This window comes from Lithobates pipiens, unplaced genomic scaffold (assembly GCF_037356315.1).
Source record: "Lithobates pipiens isolate NorthernLeopardFrog02 unplaced genomic scaffold, aLitPip1_a1.2 Scaffold_3, whole genome shotgun sequence".
Classification (NCBI taxonomy): Eukaryota; Metazoa; Chordata; class Amphibia; order Anura; family Ranidae; genus Lithobates; species Lithobates pipiens.
In genome coordinates, this window is record NW_027507790.1 from 94944074 (window position 1) to 94964068 (window position 19995).

At 40.2% G+C, this 19995-nt stretch overlaps 1 protein-coding gene across 2 annotated transcripts in view; it reads right to left on the reverse strand.

Moving 5' to 3' along the window:
• Window positions 1-19995, reverse strand: part of NOS1 (nitric oxide synthase 1) — a 358775-nt gene that overhangs the window by 204657 nt on the left and 134123 nt on the right. The gene's annotated exons all lie outside the window — the stretch shown is intronic.

The following is a 19995-nucleotide window of genomic DNA, read 5'->3' on the forward strand; positions in this document are numbered from 1 at the left end:
GGGGCGGGGTTCTGGCTCCTGTCCATCAGCATCATGATTATTTGCTCTGCTCTGCCCTATCCCATAGATTGTAGACACAATATGTTTTGTGCAAATCAATCAATATACGCCTATTGCAATTTTTTTACCAGAAATAGGTAGAAGAATTTTTATCGGCCTAAACCGATGAATAAATGTGTTTTTTTTACATTTTTTTGGGATATGTATTATAACAAAAAGTAAAAAAAAAGTTTTTGTTTTCAAATTTGGCACTCGTTGGTTATAGCGCAAAAAATAAAAACTGCAGAGGTGAGCAAATACCACCAAAAGAAAGCTCTATTTGTGGGATGTAAATTTTGTTTGGGTACAGTGTCGCATGACCGCGCAATTGTCAGTTAAAGCGACGCAGTGCAGTTTCGCAAAAAGTGGTCTGGTCATTAAGGGGGCAAATCCTTCCGGGGCTGAAGTGGTTAATCATGGCTAACAAATAAGTGACACAAAACAGCTTAAATAGTGTAGACTAAACAACATGGTCAACCCCAAGGATCACATGACTCGAAAAAGTAGTGGTGGCAAATACCAAAACATACAAAAATATACAAAAAAAAAAGCACATAAATATGCAAAAAAAAGCACATAAAACATGTATTACAAAAATAAAAAAGGAACAGCATCAAATATACTGAAAAAGTATACTGAAAAAGTATATACCTCCAGATTGGCCTTATGTCATTATAATATTACATTATTCAAGCTGTTTTGTGTCACTTAGTTGTTAGCCATGATTAAGGCCTGCTGGCCAAAACGCATTGGCTTTTTTGACTGTTGTTCACATGCAATAATAAAACAATATTTTAGCCAACTTCCATGGCACCAGCCTTTCTCTCTTTTTTGTATGGATTACTTGGATATTTCCCAAGTTGAGTGCTGTGTTCTTGAGGCTCCCCAGGCATTACACAGGAGGTAGTAATTTAGATGCACCTGGTCCGGTAGCCTGTAGAGGTTTTTAAAGCTTTGCCTATGGATAATTAAATGCACTATAGTTTGTCACCGTTCCATGTGTGTTCACAATTATAAAGCAAGATGTGTTAGGTATCTGTTTACCCCACATAACATCATCTTTTATATTTTACCAAAAATTGGGTATTATAATGTATTTGGGTGCACTAAAATTTGTTAAAATGAGTTTTTCCTAAAAATATGCATTTTAAAAGGGATTGTGCAAATATTGTGCGACATACAAATTTGCACAATTATCATTTTATTCTTCAGGGCCTCTGGTTTCATAAATATATTAATATTTGGGGGTTCCAGGTAATTTTATAGCAAAAATAATTCACATCTTAACATGTATGCGAGAAATATCAGAATTAGCCCAGATGGCAAGTAGTTTTGCCAAATTTTGTAAACTGCAAAATTGGTAGTTCATGGTAAAATCTATTTTGCTGATATCATTCCACTCATCCATTCTTTAGTTGATACTACAGGCTTTATTTACTAAAGTAAAAATCCACTTTGCACTACAAGTGCACTGCAAGCGCACTTGGAAGTGCAGTCGCTGTAGATACGAGGGTGGCATGCAAGGAAAAAACTGCATTTCTTATCGTACATCACAGAGCCATAATAGTTACTATGTGGGTTATAGGCCACCTTCAGGTGATGGACACAGGCACACCTAAGACAGGAATTCCACTCCCTATATAACCCCTCCCACTACTGGGAGTAACTCAGTTTTTTTGCCAGTGTCTAAGGAGTTGGTCACGATTGAAGATATGCTCAGTGCTGAGCTCCACTGGAGCACTCCTTTCTGAGGCTAGCTATGCAGCCAGATCCATTCAAAGTGTCTTTTAGGCCGAATTGAATGGTACCCGGGCCTTGTGTCCGAAGAAACGAGATTTTACCTGTAACGCTTCTCTTTTTAGAGAGCTGGACCCCAGGATCCAGTACTTTGGTATTTTAGAGCCATAAAGTTTTACTGGGGGGATGCTATTACAGGGCCAGGAGTGTGGGTTTCCCGAGATAAAAAGAACTGATTCAGGCAGTCGAAACAAGATTAACTCTTCTATTCAGCTTTGCATGAGGTTGTTGAGAAAGATGGTGGCTTCATTCAAGGCCATTCCTTATGCTCAGTTTCATTCGAGACTGCTGCAAAACAGTATCCTATAAGCTTGGAACAAAGGGTTTAAGCTCCAGATTCCCAATGTGTCTGACTCCAAAGCCACATCACCCTGAAAGCGCCCTATCTCATCGGATCTTGGGGATAAGCAGGGTAAGGCCTGGTTAGTGCCTGGATGGGAGAACGCCTGGAAATACCAGGTGCTGTAGGCTGGGTGCACTGGAGCCTCAGTTTATGTTTAATAACCAAAAATCTGCAAAGGGGAAAATCCTTCCTTCAGTTACCTGAGAAGTGGTAACAACATATGCCAACCTTTTTTGGGTGGCATGCAAGGAAAAAAATGCATTTCTTATCGTACATCACAGAGCCATAATAGTTACTATGTGGGTTATAGGCCACCTTCAGGTGATGGACACAGGCACACCCTAAGACAGGAATTCCACTCCCTATATAACCCCTCCCACTACTGGGAGTACCTCAGTTTTTTTGCCAGTGTCTAAGGAGTTGGTCACGATTGAAGATATGCTCAGTGCTGAGCTCCACTGGAGCACTCCTTTCTGAGGCTAGCTATGCAGCCAGATCCATTCAAAGTGTCTTTTAGGCCGAATTGAATGGTACCCGGGCCTTGTGTCCGAAGAAACGAGATTTTACCTGTAACGCTTCTCTTTTTAGAGAGCTGGACCCCAGGATCCAGTACTTTGGTATTTTAGAGCCATAAAGTTTTACTGGGGGGATGCTATTACTAGGCCAGGAGTGTGGGTTTCCCGAGAGTCCCCAGTTCCTGAAGGTTTGTTAACGGAACCCACTGTGAAGAGTGAAGATTGGGTCTGTTGGTTTTTACCACAGAAAACCATGTGGCGGGAAAGATAAGTGGAGTTTTTCTAAGAAAGTTAAAAAATGTTCTTATGAGGTGTCTCCTTTAAAAAATAAAATGTTGTTATGCCTAAGTGTCACCACTGGGGGCTGTATGGAGCACGTACCTTCTCATGCTTTGCTTAGAGATCATGCTGTGTCACTGAAGCAGCAGGCCTTTTTCCTCTGGCTAGCACGCAGAGCTCTGGTAAGTTTCGGGGGGGATTTTGCTTCACCAGACACCCCCCACCTGGGCTGAACTCTCCCCCTCTTCATGAACCGGAACATTAGGAGAATGCTAAGAATGATCTTTTTTTCTTTCACCGCTCCTAGCACAGCGGCGGCTTTCAGGTCTCCTTCTTGCCATCCCTCCCTCCCACACAAGCCGATCCGGTGGATCGGAGGCCCGCGCTCACGCGGGAAAACTCTTTTTTTTTAAAAGAGAGTGGGGGGGTGAATGTGACGGGGGGGTGGGGCTTAACCCAGCGTTGGCGTCCTCCAACTCCGGCGTGGGAGTGTTTTGTAAAAACTCCATTTGTGCTGGCTGCAAGTTGCCGGGGGACACGAGAGCTAAGAATGGCATGAAAGAGGTTTGGTGACACAGGCTTTTTTTTTTTTATATTTGATACATTACTATTTGCATCAGGCTGAGCATTAATAGCAGCGGCAATGGCTGAACTATTGTTCAAGCAGTGGATGCGATTTCTTCTGATAGTACCTTTGCTTTTGTGCATTGGGCTAAGGTCAGAAGGGGTTTGAAACACCCCCAAAAAAAGGGCTTAAAGGGTCTCCCTCAAGCTCTGGAAAGCCTACTCATCTCTACAATGGCATCATCCCCTGAGAGGGGGTATCTGGTCAGAGTGAGCATCGGGGCCATGAAATGTTTGCAACTGTTTTTAACACTGCAGCCCCTGTTTATGTTACTAAAAAGGTATTTTTTCCTCAGCCATGATAGGATTGAAAAAAAAAAAGGTTAGCGGCTCAATCGCATTCCAGTGTGGGACAAAAAGCGTCAGGTTCTCTTCCATTACCCAGGACCCTTAAACTGAGGAACTAGGAGCAGGAGAAGATAAATTCCCTCAGGGGACCATGGTGAGGCTAATGACTCCTCTTCTGAGGTTTTAAATGCGGGTGGATCAGTTTTCACAATCTGTATGATTGATGGTGCAATTTCTTGCTGAATGGTCCACTCCACATTTATGTACCCTTAACTGAGTGTTTGGGTTCGCTAAAGCCTCATTATGCTGTACATACCTTTCCTTTCCATTCATTGCTGGAAAAAGCTTTTTTGTATCTTAGTGGATCCCCCAGATAAGCATTTGTTTTCCCTCCTAAAAAGTTTTTCACACTTTATCTTATGGTGGAGAGAATTCACTAAAAGTGGGGTATACCAGCAGTTAACACTACTATATCCTCTGGGAATAAGAGTTTGACTTGTCTGGCAGACAATGCTTAAATGCTTAGGGATCCAACGGATAAAAAGTTGGAATTCCTATTATTAAAAAAAAAAGACAAAAAAACCCACTTTTTTCTCTGGCAGATTGAGTGTCTCAGCCTGCACTAATAGTAATTGCTTAACCATTAAGAAACCAGTTTAACCCAGTTTACCAGTTTATCCTATTCAGCAGGCTCAGGAACTGGCAAGCTACTAGCATCTTTATGTTTGTAATAGTTGCGATGAGAGATTCTATCCTTCAGGCCTTTGCTAAGCACCATGCAAGAAGCTCCTGGCTAGTCTTCCTTTTAAGGTAGCTATTTGGGGATGATTTGGGTAATAGATCCAAAGAAATTTTAGGTGGAAAAAGTACCCCTTTGCCATTTAGGAAAAGGAGTAAATGTATTTTCATTTTAAAAACTCCAGGCTTCCGCCGTCAAGTTCAAAAGGTAATCCTCAGGGTCAACCCCAGGGACAAAAGAGGTCTTGAGGGAGGAATCCTACAAAATACTGAAGCCTCCTTATGAGGAGGCACACCCCGCTCATTCGAATAGGGGGAGTTCTTCTGCAGTTCTCAAGGATCTAGAAGGAAGAATGTCAAGACCAATGGGGGACTTCCTCAATAGCTCCAAGGTATAAACTGGTGTTCCGAGAGTTTCAGTTTCCTCATTTTCTCAGCTCAAACATTCCTAAGGATCCAGAGAAAAAGTAGGTCTTTCTCTCAAGCATTGGACCATCTTTTGGAAAAACATGATCATGGTGGCCCCCATGTAAGAGCAGAGGTTGGGGTTTGGTTTAAACCTTTTTTTCCAAAACCAAATGGACATTCTGGATCTCAAAAATCTAAATTAAATTCCTGAAAATGACCACTCTTTTTTCGCATGGAACCAATCCAATCAGTTACCTCCATCCTACAAGGAGGAGAACTTCTGGCGTCAATCGACATCAAACATGCATACCTCCATGTGCCTAATTTCTTGCTCACTAGTAATATCTACTTTTCAATGTGGAAAATATTAAATTTCAGTGTGTAGGTCTGCTTTTCGATCTAGCTACTGCACCTTGTGTGTTTACAAAGGTTCTGGCCCCTCTTCTAGCCAGATTAAGGGCCCAAGGTATAACGATTATGGTTTACCTAGACGATCTGTATTTGATAATAGACCAGTCGGTAGCCTGCTTAGACCAAAGTATGGTCATCACATTCAACTACCTAGAATATCTAGGTCGGATTCTCAACCTAGAAGAAATCTTCTTCAAAACCATGAAGAAGGCTAAAATACTTGGGTCTTATCATAGATACACCCAGAAAAGTGTATTCTTGCCCCAGGGAAAGATCAGCACCATAAAAAGAACTGATTCAGGCAGTCGAAACAAGATTAACTCTTCTATTCAGCTTTGCATGAGGTTGTTGAGAAAGATGGTGGCTTCATTCAAGGCCATTCCTTATGCTCAGTTTCATTCGAGACTGCTGCAAAACAGTATCCTATAAGCTTGGAACAAAGGGTTTAAGCTCCAGATTCCCAATGTGTCTGACTCCAAAGCCACTTCACCCTGAAAGCGCCCTATCTCATCGGATCTTGGGGATAAGCAGGGTAAGGCCTGGTTACTGCTTGGATGGGAGAACGCCTGGAAATACCAGGTGCTGTAGGCTGGGTGCACTGGAGCCTCAGTTTATGTTTAATAACCAAAAATCTGCAAAGGGGAAAATCCTTCCTTCAGTTACCTGAGAAGTGGTCACAACATATGCCAACCTTTTTTGGGTTGGGGAGCAGTCCTGGAAGAGGCAACTGTCCAAAAGAAGTGGCCCAGATCAGAAATGGCCTTGTCCATTAACATTCTAGAAATTCAGGCAAAGCACTTGGTCCTGAGGGCCTGAATGTTCAGTTTACGGAATTGTCCTGCCACGATTCAATTCGACAATGCCACAGCAATGGCCTATATTAATCACCAAGGGGGCACAAGAAGTTGTGCGGCCCAGAGAAAGGTGAATCATATGCTAGCTTGGGCAGAAAACAATGTACTTTGCTAATCGGTAGTCTTCATTCTAGGAATAGAAAATTCACAGGCGGACTACTTGAGTCACCAGCAGTTGTTCCCAGGAGAATGGTTCCTTCACCCTGATATCTTCATGTCAATATGTCAAAGATGGGGGATCCCAGACGTAGATCTGTTTGCGTCCAGCTTTAACAAAGAAATCAACATCTTTGTGTCAAGAACAAAGAATCCGCTAGCATACGGAACAAATGTCTTGCTGAGGAAGATACGGAAACCCCTTGTATCGACATGCATTGGGGAAGGGGACAGAATGGAACGTTGGGCAGGTGATCTGTCGGGAATGATCAGCACGCCATCCCATTATCGCCCAGTTTCTCCCACTCTATGACGCTTTATATAAACCGGCGCACTGACGCGCTTGTCTATTGTGAGTACCCTGTGTGGGATCTTTTACTGTGTTTCAATAAATTGTTTTAACATACTATACCATGAAGTCCTCCTTTTTCTATTGACATACCAAGGCATAAGTGGAGACCAAAAGAACTACTCAGCGTTGCACCTATGAACTACTAACATACATATACAAGCATCAGAATGTGTAACATAATAACAACAGGTATAACAAAGTGCTCAATGTCAATGCAGTGCAAAATAAAGTGCAATCAATAAAGTTCATCAGTTGTGCAAAATAAAATGCAATCAATAAAGTTCATCAAATGTGAGGTACAGGTTTGGTGACATGTTGGTATAATCCTGGTGACTTCCTGTGCTCCCCTCCTAGGTCCCCACTCACCAGATGAAGATTACAAATACACCTGTATTATATATTAAGATGGTGCCTCCTGTCCAACGAGTAGATTCGTTTGTTGTGCCTTAGGGAATGGCATCTCCTATCCTCCACCACATGGTCCAAGTCCTACACAATCAGAGTCTTTAAAAACGTGCAAAATTGCCGGCTTGGCAATCTGATGATGCCCAGTGGGAGGGGCGAAACGCACCAAGCTAAGGAGAATCTATGAAGGCTGTTTGGATACCAAGGCGGCAATTTTGCATATTTTTAGAGAATCTGATTGTGTAGGACTTGGACCATGTGGTGGAAGATAGGAGATCCCATTCCCTAAGGCATGACAAACCAATCTACTCGTTGGACAGGAGGCACCATCTTGATATTGTTAGATACCTGATAGTAGAGCCCGAGTTGTAGGAGAAGACCCCTGTTAAGCGCTGGTTCAGGAGCCACTGGAATGGGAACAGTGGTCTCGTGAGCACAGTGGGTAGAAGTGCCTGATGGAAGTTGTAGTGGTCGGCACAGGAACAGTATGGAGATCATCCAAGGATGGCTGGACTGCAGATGACAGCAGGCAGAAGCGATCAGCGAGCTTAGTGGCAGAAGATGCAGGAACGTTGGCTGCTGAAGCTGGATGAGAAGGCTGGAACACAACAACACAAGGCAGCAGGCAATAAGCACAGTCAGACAGTCCGGGTCGGCAGGCAATAGGCAGAAGAAACACAGCAGACAACAGCAAGGTCAGACGGTCCGGGTTGGCAGGTGATCAGGCGGATGAGAGCAGCAGACAACAGCAAAGTCGTTAAGGCAGGCAGGAGTCGGCAACAGTTCACAGCAGAGGTAGGCAGAGTCAGGCAGACCAGGTCAGATTGGAGAAGGTAGAGAGATCAGACGGAGCCGGGTCGGTAAACAATCAGCAAGATGATTTCAGATAACACAGGTACAGATCTGCAGACAAAACAGCACTGCACAAGTGTCACTGAGGTATTTTTAAAATTTCCTCAGCGCCAAACAGTGCTAGCATGCACGCACACATGCGCACCAACACGCATGTGCGTGCACCCGTTGTGCACCTGGAGAGCTCGCAGGTGCATACTGGTGGGTGAACATTGCTGCACAACTGGGGAAGGGGCCCACACATGCATGCTTGTGCCCCTGAACAGCACTGGCACGTTCCTGACAGATATATAAAACAGGCGTATTTGTCATCTTCATCTGGTGAGTGGGGACCCAGGAGGGGAGCACAGGAAGTCACCAGGATTATACCAAGGTGTCACCAAACCTGTACCTCACATTTGATGAACTTTATTGATTGCACTTTATTTTGCACAACTGATGAATGTTATTGATTGCACTTTGTTTTGCACTGCATTGACACTGAGCACCTTGTTATACATGTTGTTATTATGTTACACATTCTGATGCTTGTATATGTATGTTAGTAGTTCATAGGTGCAGTGCTGAGTATAAATTCTTTTGCCAATTTTTGGGGCACTTACCTTGCACTACAGCGGCAGCCCTATATACATTTTAGTTCCACGGCACGGGTTTAATTTTTACTTTTTGTAAGTGGACACCAGTCCAGGATTCCAGATATACTGCTGAACCCAGATGTGGTTCTAATGCGTGTATTGACCAAGCTTAACAGCAAAGTCACACGCTCTAAGGTGAGCGTCCAATACCTGCATGCTTTATGAGACATGTGTAATGCTTGCAGCTGATTCAATAGAGGAATACCGGTCTTAAAGAGATAGTATTGGTTTTATAGTCATTGGAGGCTGACAGGACGTTATATTATATATTATTGTCACCCTTTGTAAAGTCTATCACTGCTGAATGGCACCAAGATCTGAACCAATGGCCTCATGATCTGCAGCAAGTGCTCTACCACAGCTTATTCAATCAAGCTTTTTAAAGAAGAGCAAATGGGAACTACCTTAGCTGTAACCCATCAGCACTAAGCCCACACAGCAGCAACAAGGACACCTAATGCAATATACAGCTAACTGAAAACTCCAATTATAATAATCCTGTATATGAAGCGTATGATATATTTCATCACCCTTCAAAACATTATTACACTGGGTGCAACCCAAACATGGGTATGTGCCAGTCTTGCTCTTATAACTAGCCAGCACTGAAATTCAAAGTGTTGTCTGATGTGAAATGGTAAGGGAAGTAGTGATGTCACTAGCTTAGTCATGTAACAGTGCTATGTACAGTGATTGGTGGCTAGACTCAAGCACTCTCAATTTGGAGGAGGTCACACGATCCCCATCAGTGTTAATTTGGTTGACGAAAATATTTACGCCATCGTTTTCATCAGCTGTTTTCAGTGACGAAAACTAAATGAAAATAAAATTCAGTTTCAATGCAGATGATTAAAATAAAATACGACTAAAACTAAAATGGCTTTTTAGTAAAAAAAAAAAACGATAACTAAACCTGAATCAAAATTAGACATCAAAATTAACAGTGCCCAAAAAGCAATATTCTTGTTTGTTTACGAAACTTGGTGTTATTTATTAAAATGTTACTTGTTTTAATTATTAACAGAGAACTGGTAACGTTTTTATATTCAGGCAATATGTGCAATTACATTATAGCCAATCGAGTTTACAGTTTTTTTAATTATATTTTAAAGTTTCACTTCTGTTTGTCAAAAAACAATATTTATGTTTGTTTATGATACTGGAGATTTTAGTAGACTAAAACGTACTGGAGATTTTAGCCAACTAAAATACGGTTAAAACTAAAATGGCATTTTAGTCAAAAGACTATGACTAGAACTAAATCAAAATTGTACGTTAAAATTAACACTATCCCCATCCTGGGGGTAGCGCCGGATGGACATCAGCTGTAATTGAGGCAGAAATGGTTATAAGTGTAGTATAACCAGTGTGACATGGGCCTTTACTAAAGTCACTCTTTGCCACAAGTAAGCAAGGTCAGAGTGCCCCTTATGCCGCGTACACATGACCGGACTTTCCGGCAGACTAGGTCCGAAGGGATTAGTCCGTAAGACAATCCGATCGCGTGTGGGCTAGTCCAATAATTTTTCGAAAAACAAATCCAACGGACCTAGAAATAGAACATGTTTCAAATCTATCCAACGGACTAAAAATTGGGAAACCCGTTTGTCTGTGTGCTGGTCCGACGGACCAAATATGACACAAGGGAAACTATTGGCTACTGGCTATTGAACTTCCTTGTTTAGTCCCGTTTACGTCATCACGTTCAAAATGTGGCCAAGTCCGTTCGTTCGGAAAGTCCGTCGAACTCCGCCGAAAGTTCGTCGGGAAGACAGTCGGACCTAGTCTGCCGGAAAGTCCGGTCGTGTGTACGCGGCATTAGGCATGCACATGCGCAAGACTGCAAAAACAAGCAATTGTGAGTTTCTCTACTAGAAATAACTACTACTACTCACCATTTTTGGCAGCATGAGCTTGCAGTATGTAAATAAGCTTAGAGCTTCTGTTAAATAAGATTTTTTTTAAATATTGTGGCTTTAGAGAGAAGCTGCAATAGATCCTAGACCCCACATTTGGGTAGATTCACTAAAGCAATAAGGAATGCTTACTTATGAATTTGAATATGAATTTTCTATCGGAAAAGTAATTGTCCACTGAGCTCAGTAAATAAGAGGAAAATGTCTTTACTTCAATCTGGCCAACACATATTCAGGTTCCTCATACATAATTGGCTTTTAAAAGTGAACACAGCTCCCACTATTTGCTATTATTGACCTTGCGATGTGAGCAGCCTTTACTCTATTAATGAATCAACCCTACAGACTTTCAAAGGGCCATTAGTAAAATTTTAAGATTTTATTTTAGCTAGAAATATTACAACACACACATAAGTAAAATAATAATACCCTTTTGACTGAACTCTCATTTTTATAAGAGTATTTATCCTCGAGTGAATATTGATTAGATATATATTTTTACTTTTTTTCGTAGTTGATTTTATCCATTTTAGGTCCTGTTCTTGGACTTCTGTCATTTTAAATCTGTAACTCCTCCCTAGGTCAGTTTATAGCCTCCCACGGCTTTCAATATCATTTCTATTCTGATGAAACACAAATTTATCTTTCTACCCTTCAGCTTACTGTATCAGTCTCCTCATGCATCACTAATTTATTGACTGACTTATCCATCTGGATGTCACACCACTTCCTCAAGCTCAATGTATCCAACACTGAGCTCATAATATTTCCTCCTCCACCTGCTCCTTTTGCTGACTTTTTCGATTAAGAACGATGGCACAGCCATAAGTCCATCCCTCCATGTCAGGATGCTAGGTGTAATCCTGGACTCTTCAAATCTTCTTTGGGCCTCACATCCAATCGCTGTCCAAATATTGCAACCTCAACCGCTTCATCATCGTCAAAATATGTTCCTTCTTTACCAATGACATCACAAAGCTTATAATTCATTCCCTGGTTATTTCTCACTTTGACTACTGCAACTTCCTGCTCATTGGATTACCTTAAGATAGGCTATCACCCGTTCAGTCTATCATGAATGCTGTTGCCAAACTCAATCACCTTACCAACCGTTCAGTTTCTTCTACCCCTTTCTACCAATCTTTGCATTGGCTTCAAATCACTCAATGAATTCACTTCAAAATACTAACAACAGCTTACAAAGCCATCCACACCTCTGTCCTCAGCTACATCACTAACCTGGTCTCATAATACTAACCAAATCACTAACCACATCATTCTATTCAATTCTCCCAAGACCTCCTGCTCTCTAACTCCCTCGTTACCTTCTCCCATGCTTACCTTCAAGACTTGTCCAGAGCATCTCCCATTCTCTGGAACTCCCTACTCCAGTCTGTCCGACTATCTCCTACTCATTTTTAGGTGATCCATGAAAACCCTTCTCCTTTATCCCGCCTCCAACTGTACTTTTATTTTCTCCATTAGCTCATCCCCCACAGTTATTACCTTTTGTATCATTTGACCCTCGCTTTTAGATTGTAAGCTCTATCAAGCAGGGACTTTCTTTGGAAAGAATGGATAGAAGGGAAGGAATGGTTTATATTGAAATATCTTTATTTCTTTGCAAGGAATACAGAAGAGAATATTGCCTAACCCCTTCACATGAAAAAAAAAACATGATTTTGTTCTCTAAAATGCATCAAATACCACATTCAAAACTTTGTCAGCCTGTTAGACAGTGTGACCTTGTGAACACAATTGCTTGTCAGTCTTACACATAACTTAAAGTAGGTGAAATATGATAACACTGTGATGTGCACTGTGTAATGACCCTACAATAAATAATTACGATTGACAAGAAATGCTAAAAACAAAATCTACTATATACAGAAAGTCATCGATAAGAAGCCACATTTTTCATACATTGAAGGAATATGAGATATCAACGCATTGCATCTGCTTTATAGCTGAAATATTTGCGTAGGCATTTGAAAGTGGAGAAGCATGGCACGAAGCAGGCTACCGTGTACTTTCATGGAACTGTTGAACACGAAGACAGCTAGCAGTGTCTATAGTAAAAAACAAACAACACAAAACAAAGCTGGACTGGGGACCTAGAACCTTCCCATTTTTATTAAATCAGCTTCTGTATTGCTTTCTTCCCAATTTGTTAATTAGGTGTAATCAACACCCCTTACTTACTGCTAAACAGCCATACCCCACTTTTAAGTACACAATGGGGTTTATTTACTAAAGCTGGAAAGTGCAAAATCAGGCTCACTTCTGCATAGAAACCAATGAGCTTCTAACCCCAGCTTGTTCAATTAAGCTTTTGTAATAAAACGTGAAGGTCATTGGTTTCTATGCAGAAGTGAGCCTGATTTTGCACTTTTCAGCTTTAGTAAATAAACCCCATTGTGTACTTAAAAGTGGGGTATGCCTGTAGTTCAAAACGGAGGCTCAATATAGTAAAAAAAAAAATACTCATACATATCAAAGGTCAACATGTATATGGATGAAAAAATTTATTATCTGATTTCACTAATATTCCTTCACGTAAATAGATTACAACACATACATAATGATCAAAAATAATTGAATATTCAGTATAAAATCTATCAAATCATACAATACTATAAAACAGCATAAAATAAACAAATGCCAAAATGCCACTGGGGTATTTTAAAGCAAGATCAGATGATAATTCTATTTGCATATACATGTTGAACTTTGATATATATGAGTGTTTTTTCTTTACTATGGCTGGATTGTGGGTAATTATATGACCCTTTTTTTATCTAGAGAGGTTTCAGACATACCAGCCTTTTATTATCTCAATTAAATATATTTGGGGTGTTTCTTTGGTGATTCAGCCCTATGGCAACATGGCTGAGCAGACCATCGCTTCCTGTAGGTGGGATTAAGTGGACTACAAAAAGATGGTTGATGTCAGGCACTAGAGGACCCCTTGAGACTGTTTGGATGTAACCAGTCAGGGAAGAGTCTCAGTGCTGATGCCATGCCGCTGTATGATTCTGATTTGTTAGGGGCTCTTAGTGAGTTTTTGCAGTTTTTGCATTGTCATATTGTTTTAACTGGATAACCAGCTCTGTTCTACAATAAACATTTATTTAAACTACTGCACTAACACTGGCTTTATGTTGGATTCTTGGTGAGCTCTGTCTGTTTCAGTGGAAGTTGCCTGTCGCTGCTGCCTAAGAGGAGTGATTCCAGAGTGGAAGTGCATACACCCGGGGAAGATTTGTGCCTGAGAAACATGTTGTGCCTGCTGTACTTTACATTACAGCTTACAATCAGTGTTCATTTTGGCAGCAAATTTCGATTTAGTTTTAGTCTTAGGACTAAAATGGCACTTTAGTTTTAGTCCCATTTTAGTCTTCTGCAATTGTTTTAGTTTTTGTCATATTTAGTTTACGACATCTCCAGTACATTTTAGTCCACTAAAATGTTGTACGTTTTAGTCGACTAAAATCTCCAGTACATTTTAGTCCACTAAAACTAATTTTAGTCGTCTAAAATCGAATAGATGCAATTAAATTGTAATGCATTAGTTAACATTTTTCTACAATTTCCAAACTCGAATACAGTATGTTATTTATTATGGCATTGAGGTATAAACATGTACTACAGACCAATGTTAATTTTGAAGTCAAATTTCAATTTTAGTTTTAGTCTTATGCCCTGTACACATGGTTGCATATTCCGACGACAAAATCCATCTGATTTTTTCCGACAGATTTTGGCCCAAACTTGTCTTGCATACACACAGTCACACAAAGTTGATGGAAAATCCGATCGTTCAGAACGCAGTGACATAGAACACTTACGACGGGACTATAAACGGGCCAGTAGCCAATAGCTTTTGTCTGGTAATTTATTCTGAGCATGCGTGGCACTTTGTCCGTCAGAATTGTATACACACGATTGAAATCTGATTTTGTTGTCGGAAAATTTTAGATCCTGCTCTCAAACTTTTTGTGTCGGAAATTCTGACGGAAAAAGTCTGATGGAGCCCACACACGATCGGATTTTCCGACAACAAGATCCAATCGCACATTTTCCATTGGAAAGTCCAACCGTGTGTACAGGGCATTAGTCTTTTGACTAAAATAAAATTTTAGTGTTAGTCCCATTTTAGTCTTTTGACTAAAATGCCATTTTAGTTTTAGTTGTATTTTAGTCATCTCAGTGTTTTAGTTTTAGTGGTATTTTAGTCGACTAAAATAATATTAATTTAGTCAACTAAAATGTTTTAGTCGTTTTAGTCAATGAAATTAACACTGCTTACAATTTGATTAAGGTGTGTTTTCGTTACACTACAAGGATCTGATGAATGATAGAAGCTCTTTTTTATTTAAATATATATGGACTTTGATTTAAGAGAAACATCACGTTTGGCATTGAACACTGTTTATTTCTTTGTACATTTTTGTTATATTCACTGGTGCTGCATCATTTCACAAGTATGGTTTTAGGTTTAGATATGTCATACTTTATTTAGCAGCAGCCACACAGTTATCACAGAGCAGATTAATTAGAATATGTTTATTATTTTGGCTTGTAAATGCTATAGCTGCTACTTAGCATTAAGAATGAATGTTGCTTAACCAATTGCAAGAAAGCATCCCATGTTGGGGACCATTCACCCACTGCCTTAAAGTGATTGTAAACCTGGCATGAAATGTGAACAAAGCATATCCCTCTATAATGTGTACTACAGATAAGCATGTGTAACTTAAGCAGGAGGATTTGTTTCACCTCTGTGTATTACCCAAGGTCAGTCACTTCTCTGGGTATACCGTGTGTAAGGGTTTACAATCATTTTAAGTTGTTTTAAAGGCAAAGGGTTTTTTTTTTTGCATTCTCTGCATTAAGGTAAATAAAAAAACATTCTGCATACAGCTATCCCCAAGCCCTCTTAAGCCTTGTACACACGGTCGGAGAATCCGTCGGAATGTGTCCTATTGGACCGTGTTGTCAGATAATCCGACTGTGTGTGGTATGCATCGGACTGATTCCGTCGGAATATCCGTCGGACCCAATTTTCCAACTTGTTGGAAATATTTTCCGACCAACTGGTTCGATCGGACATACTCCGATCATGTGTAGAGAATTTTGATTGGACAAAGTGCCACGCATGCTCAGATCAAATTCCTACATCAAAGCTATTGGCTACTAGCCTGAACGTAGTCCCATCGTAACGAAATTACGTCATCACGTTATGAATGATCGGATTTTTCGACAACTTAGTCCGACCGTGTGTATGCAACAGTTTCGGACAAGATCCAATGGACAAAATCCGACGGACAAAATCCGACAGATTTGGTTGTCGAAATCTCCGACCGTGTGTACAGGGGCATAAACTTACTAGAGCCCGATTGTGATCCAGCACTGTGCACAAGTGTCTCTTTCTTCTCAGCAGCGGGAGCCAATGTCAATCACAGCCAGTGACTGGGAAGTGGGGGCAGAGCTGGAGGCAATGGACACAAAAAGTACAGCTTGGGATCTAGCCCATACAAGTGGCCCCATAGAAAGCAGCTTACTGCAATTTGGAAATTTGGATTACAGTTCCATTGACCATCAAACCCAAAGAAGAATGTTAAAGAGGAAGTAAACTCTCCCACTCTGATGCCGCTTTTCATTTAGTCCATTATAATAAGTAATTATCAAACTATAGCCACTGTAATCCAGCCCAAATGGCATATTACTTACTGTTTAAAGAAACTTTAAAAAACTTGTTTCCGAGGGGTTAGGCAGCGCCATCTTAAGTATTGTTTTCTGAGTCCACGGTGAAGTGTATTTCCGCCCTTACATTGAGCACTTCCTGTACTGTTAACTAAGCCTCCTTCTCAATCCAATGTTTCTATGGCAACAATGCTTTCCTGTTCATAGCTGACTTGTTTTATTTCATAGTATTTACTTGTGCTGCTTATCCAGAGTTTGCCTGTGTGAGTCCTATCAGCTTCAGCTGATAAGACTGCAGTTATTTCTGTCCCATGCCCTGTGTGAGGTCAAATGGTCCTGAATGCTGAACATGATTCCACCTGTGGATGACAGCCTCAACCTCCTCAAATTCACAATCCTTTTAACGTTATTCAGAAATGTGCTCGTACCTGGGATAGACATGAAGACTATTTATTTCTGCCACTTTTTGTTTACAAGTTTAAATCAGTAAATCAATAATACACAAATGCTCTCCCTCACAACCGTGTATCACCACTGCGCTAAAATATTGTGAAAATAAATCCCTTAACCCCAGCAAAAACTAGTGTTTTGCATATAATACTGTGTGGTATCTGCAGAGTTACACTTTTGAGTGCTGCTTTTATTTTTTTAAAGCGAGCCTTTATAATCACTTTAATGAACAAAAAAAAAAAAAAACAATACAAAAGATTTAACCCCATTTTTTTGTAAAATAGATACCTAACATGTCACACTTAAAAATTTTGCACTCTCGTGCAATGGCGACAAACTACAGTACTTAAAAATCTCCATAGGGGACACTTTAAATGCCTTTACAGGTTACGTGTTTAGAGTTACATTCTAGTGCTAGAATTATTGCTCATGCTCTAACGTTCGTGGCAATACAGTACCTCACATGTGTGGTTCGAATATCGTTTACATATGCATGTGCTACTTACGTATGCATTTGCTTCTGCGCACGAGCATGGAGAAATAGAGGTGCTTTAAATTTTATTTGTATTATTATTATTATTATTATTATTTATTTTCCTTTTTATTTTTTATTTTTACACTGTCCCTTTAATATTTTTTTTTTATCACTTTTATTCCTATTACAAGGAATGTCAACTCTCTTGTGATAGAATTAAGGATGACAAGTCCTCTTTATGGAGGGTTCTGGGTTCAAAAAGACCCCACATCCCTCTTTACACCTTTAAAAGCAAAAGATCAAAAAATAAATAAATAAATAAAAAATTTTGATCTTTCGCTTTAAAAAAAATATACATATATTTTCTTCCAGCCTGGACCGGTCATGATGTCATGGTGTTGCTCTGGTCCTCCTAGGCCATAGAGTTGGGCCAGTTGGTGAAAGAGTGTTAACTGTTTGCTCGCCTATGGGAGCAGCCGGCTGTACTCTCCAAAGCTTTCTCAGGTGAACCGGCGGAAACAGTAAGCCAGAGAAAAACTGGCAAGTGAAACACCACTTCGGAAAGCATTACATTCCAGTAAAACAGTACATGGGTTATGGGGGATGTCTTTAGCCATAATCCCAGGACACCACTTGCAAGCCATAATCCCAGGACACCACTTGCAAACCACAACGTATATATATATATACATTGTGGTCGGTAAGTGGTTAAGTCACAGAACTTCAGCAACATCTCTCTCATGGTATTTGCTTTGGGATTCTTATATAATATATTACACGACCCTAAGGCACCTTCACCTGTGCTGTGTAATTAAACTGCTATTTTCTGCTCCTCTTGGTCTTTATTCAGTATATACCAGTTGCAGTTCGATAAGTCTGAAATGTTGTTATCATGCCCACCAGTTTGCACTGAGATTTCCAAGAGATAATAACAAGATTTGGAGTTGTCACATTCTATTTTGTGTGTGTAAATGTTCTATCTAATAAACAGTTTAATCATTGGGGATTACTTAAGCATCATGCACACTGGTTTCTTGTAAACGCTGTTTATCTTGGCAGGAGAAAATCAGCGGTATAAACTCACCTAAGCTGCATTATTTCAAGCCAGTTTAGCTAAGTTTATTCGAGTTTAGAAGTGTTTTGAGTGTGTGAGTTTATTTATTTCATTGGCCACAATTTAAATTTATTCTAGCCATTGAAATAAACACTGAAGTTTTAAACGCGTCTAGCATTTATGAACATTTATGAGCGTTTCTGTGTGTTTAACAGCATTTCAGAGTTTTTTGTGGTTAATCTTTCCCTCTCCTGAACCCAATTTTAGGACCTTCAGAAAACATCCTCCAAACTCCCCTGCTACTAAACTGCTGAAAACATCCATGGACACATGCTGTATAATAACATTAGGGAAGTTCAAAGGCATAAAAAAAACACCTAAGCTCACAAGTTTAACTGCAGCAGTGTACAGGAGGCCTAACAGTCTGGCCCTTTATTGCAGTGTGTAGTCGTTTTTGTGATGCCATACATACAGGGCCATATCTACAGAAAATAGTGCCTATGGCAAACACTGAAATTGTGCACCTGTCTAAACATTTGATATCCATATTTTAATGTTACCTTAATGTATATCCAATAACAGTGAAGAGCTCCTTCATAAAAAAATTACCAAATGTTGACTAATGCCGCATACACACGACCAGACTTTCCGTCAGAAAATGTCCGACGGTCTTCCCGACTGACTTTTGACAGAGTTACAATGGACTTCTGAATGAACAGACTTGCCCACACACACTAAAATCAAAATTCCGTTCGTTTTGAATGTGATAACGTACAACGGGACTAGAAAAAGAAGTTCTATAGCCAGTAACCCATAGGTGGCCTTGTAGACGAATGATTTTCCCAATAGGGATTGAGTCCATTGGACAGATTTGGAAGAAAATTGATCGGACTATCCCACACATGATTGGACTATGCAACCGAATGATTCTGTCTGACCTATTCTGCCGGAAAGAGCGATCATGTGTATGCGGCATTAGAATGTGCATATGCAAAACAATGCTCAGAAATTGCTCAATCATCATATTTCATGTGCAATTAATAAAGGGAAAAATAAAAAACTTAACAGTCCCTTATATCATCCAATTTGGTTGTAAGTAAAGAAAAAAACAGCTACCATAGTTCATGTGCCTCCAATAAAAGTAAATCTTCCACAGTGTCAGAAATCTTCCACCATGGACTACCACCAAAGAATATCACCCACGTGCCCAATCAGATGTCTACTCACCTGATGCGGTGGACCCCTTAAAGTAATAAAGGATGGTCAAAAGCATTTTTAACCACATAGGCAACAGATCAGCAGCACCCAGGTCACATCTCCATATGTGGGCATAAAATTGGGTATCTGGATTGTACGATTATTTTTTATTTTATTTATTTGTTTTTAAGGTTGAACTGGGTGGACTTGTGTCTTTTTTCAACCTGACTAACTATGTAACTATGTAACTATATCCCACACTTCTTGCACAACAAAAGCTCAAAGAGATATATGCAAAGAAGATCCAACAGTGTAGTATTGCCAGTGACTTTTCAATAAAAAAATTAAAAGCTATAACACTCACAATGCTCAAAGACACATACAAGTGCCTATTTACAGCATACATGTACACAGTGTAGCTGTGTTAGTTCAGCAAGATGGCACTTGGCCCTTCCCAGTGGGATGTCATCACACATATCCCACACATACACACTGGGACTA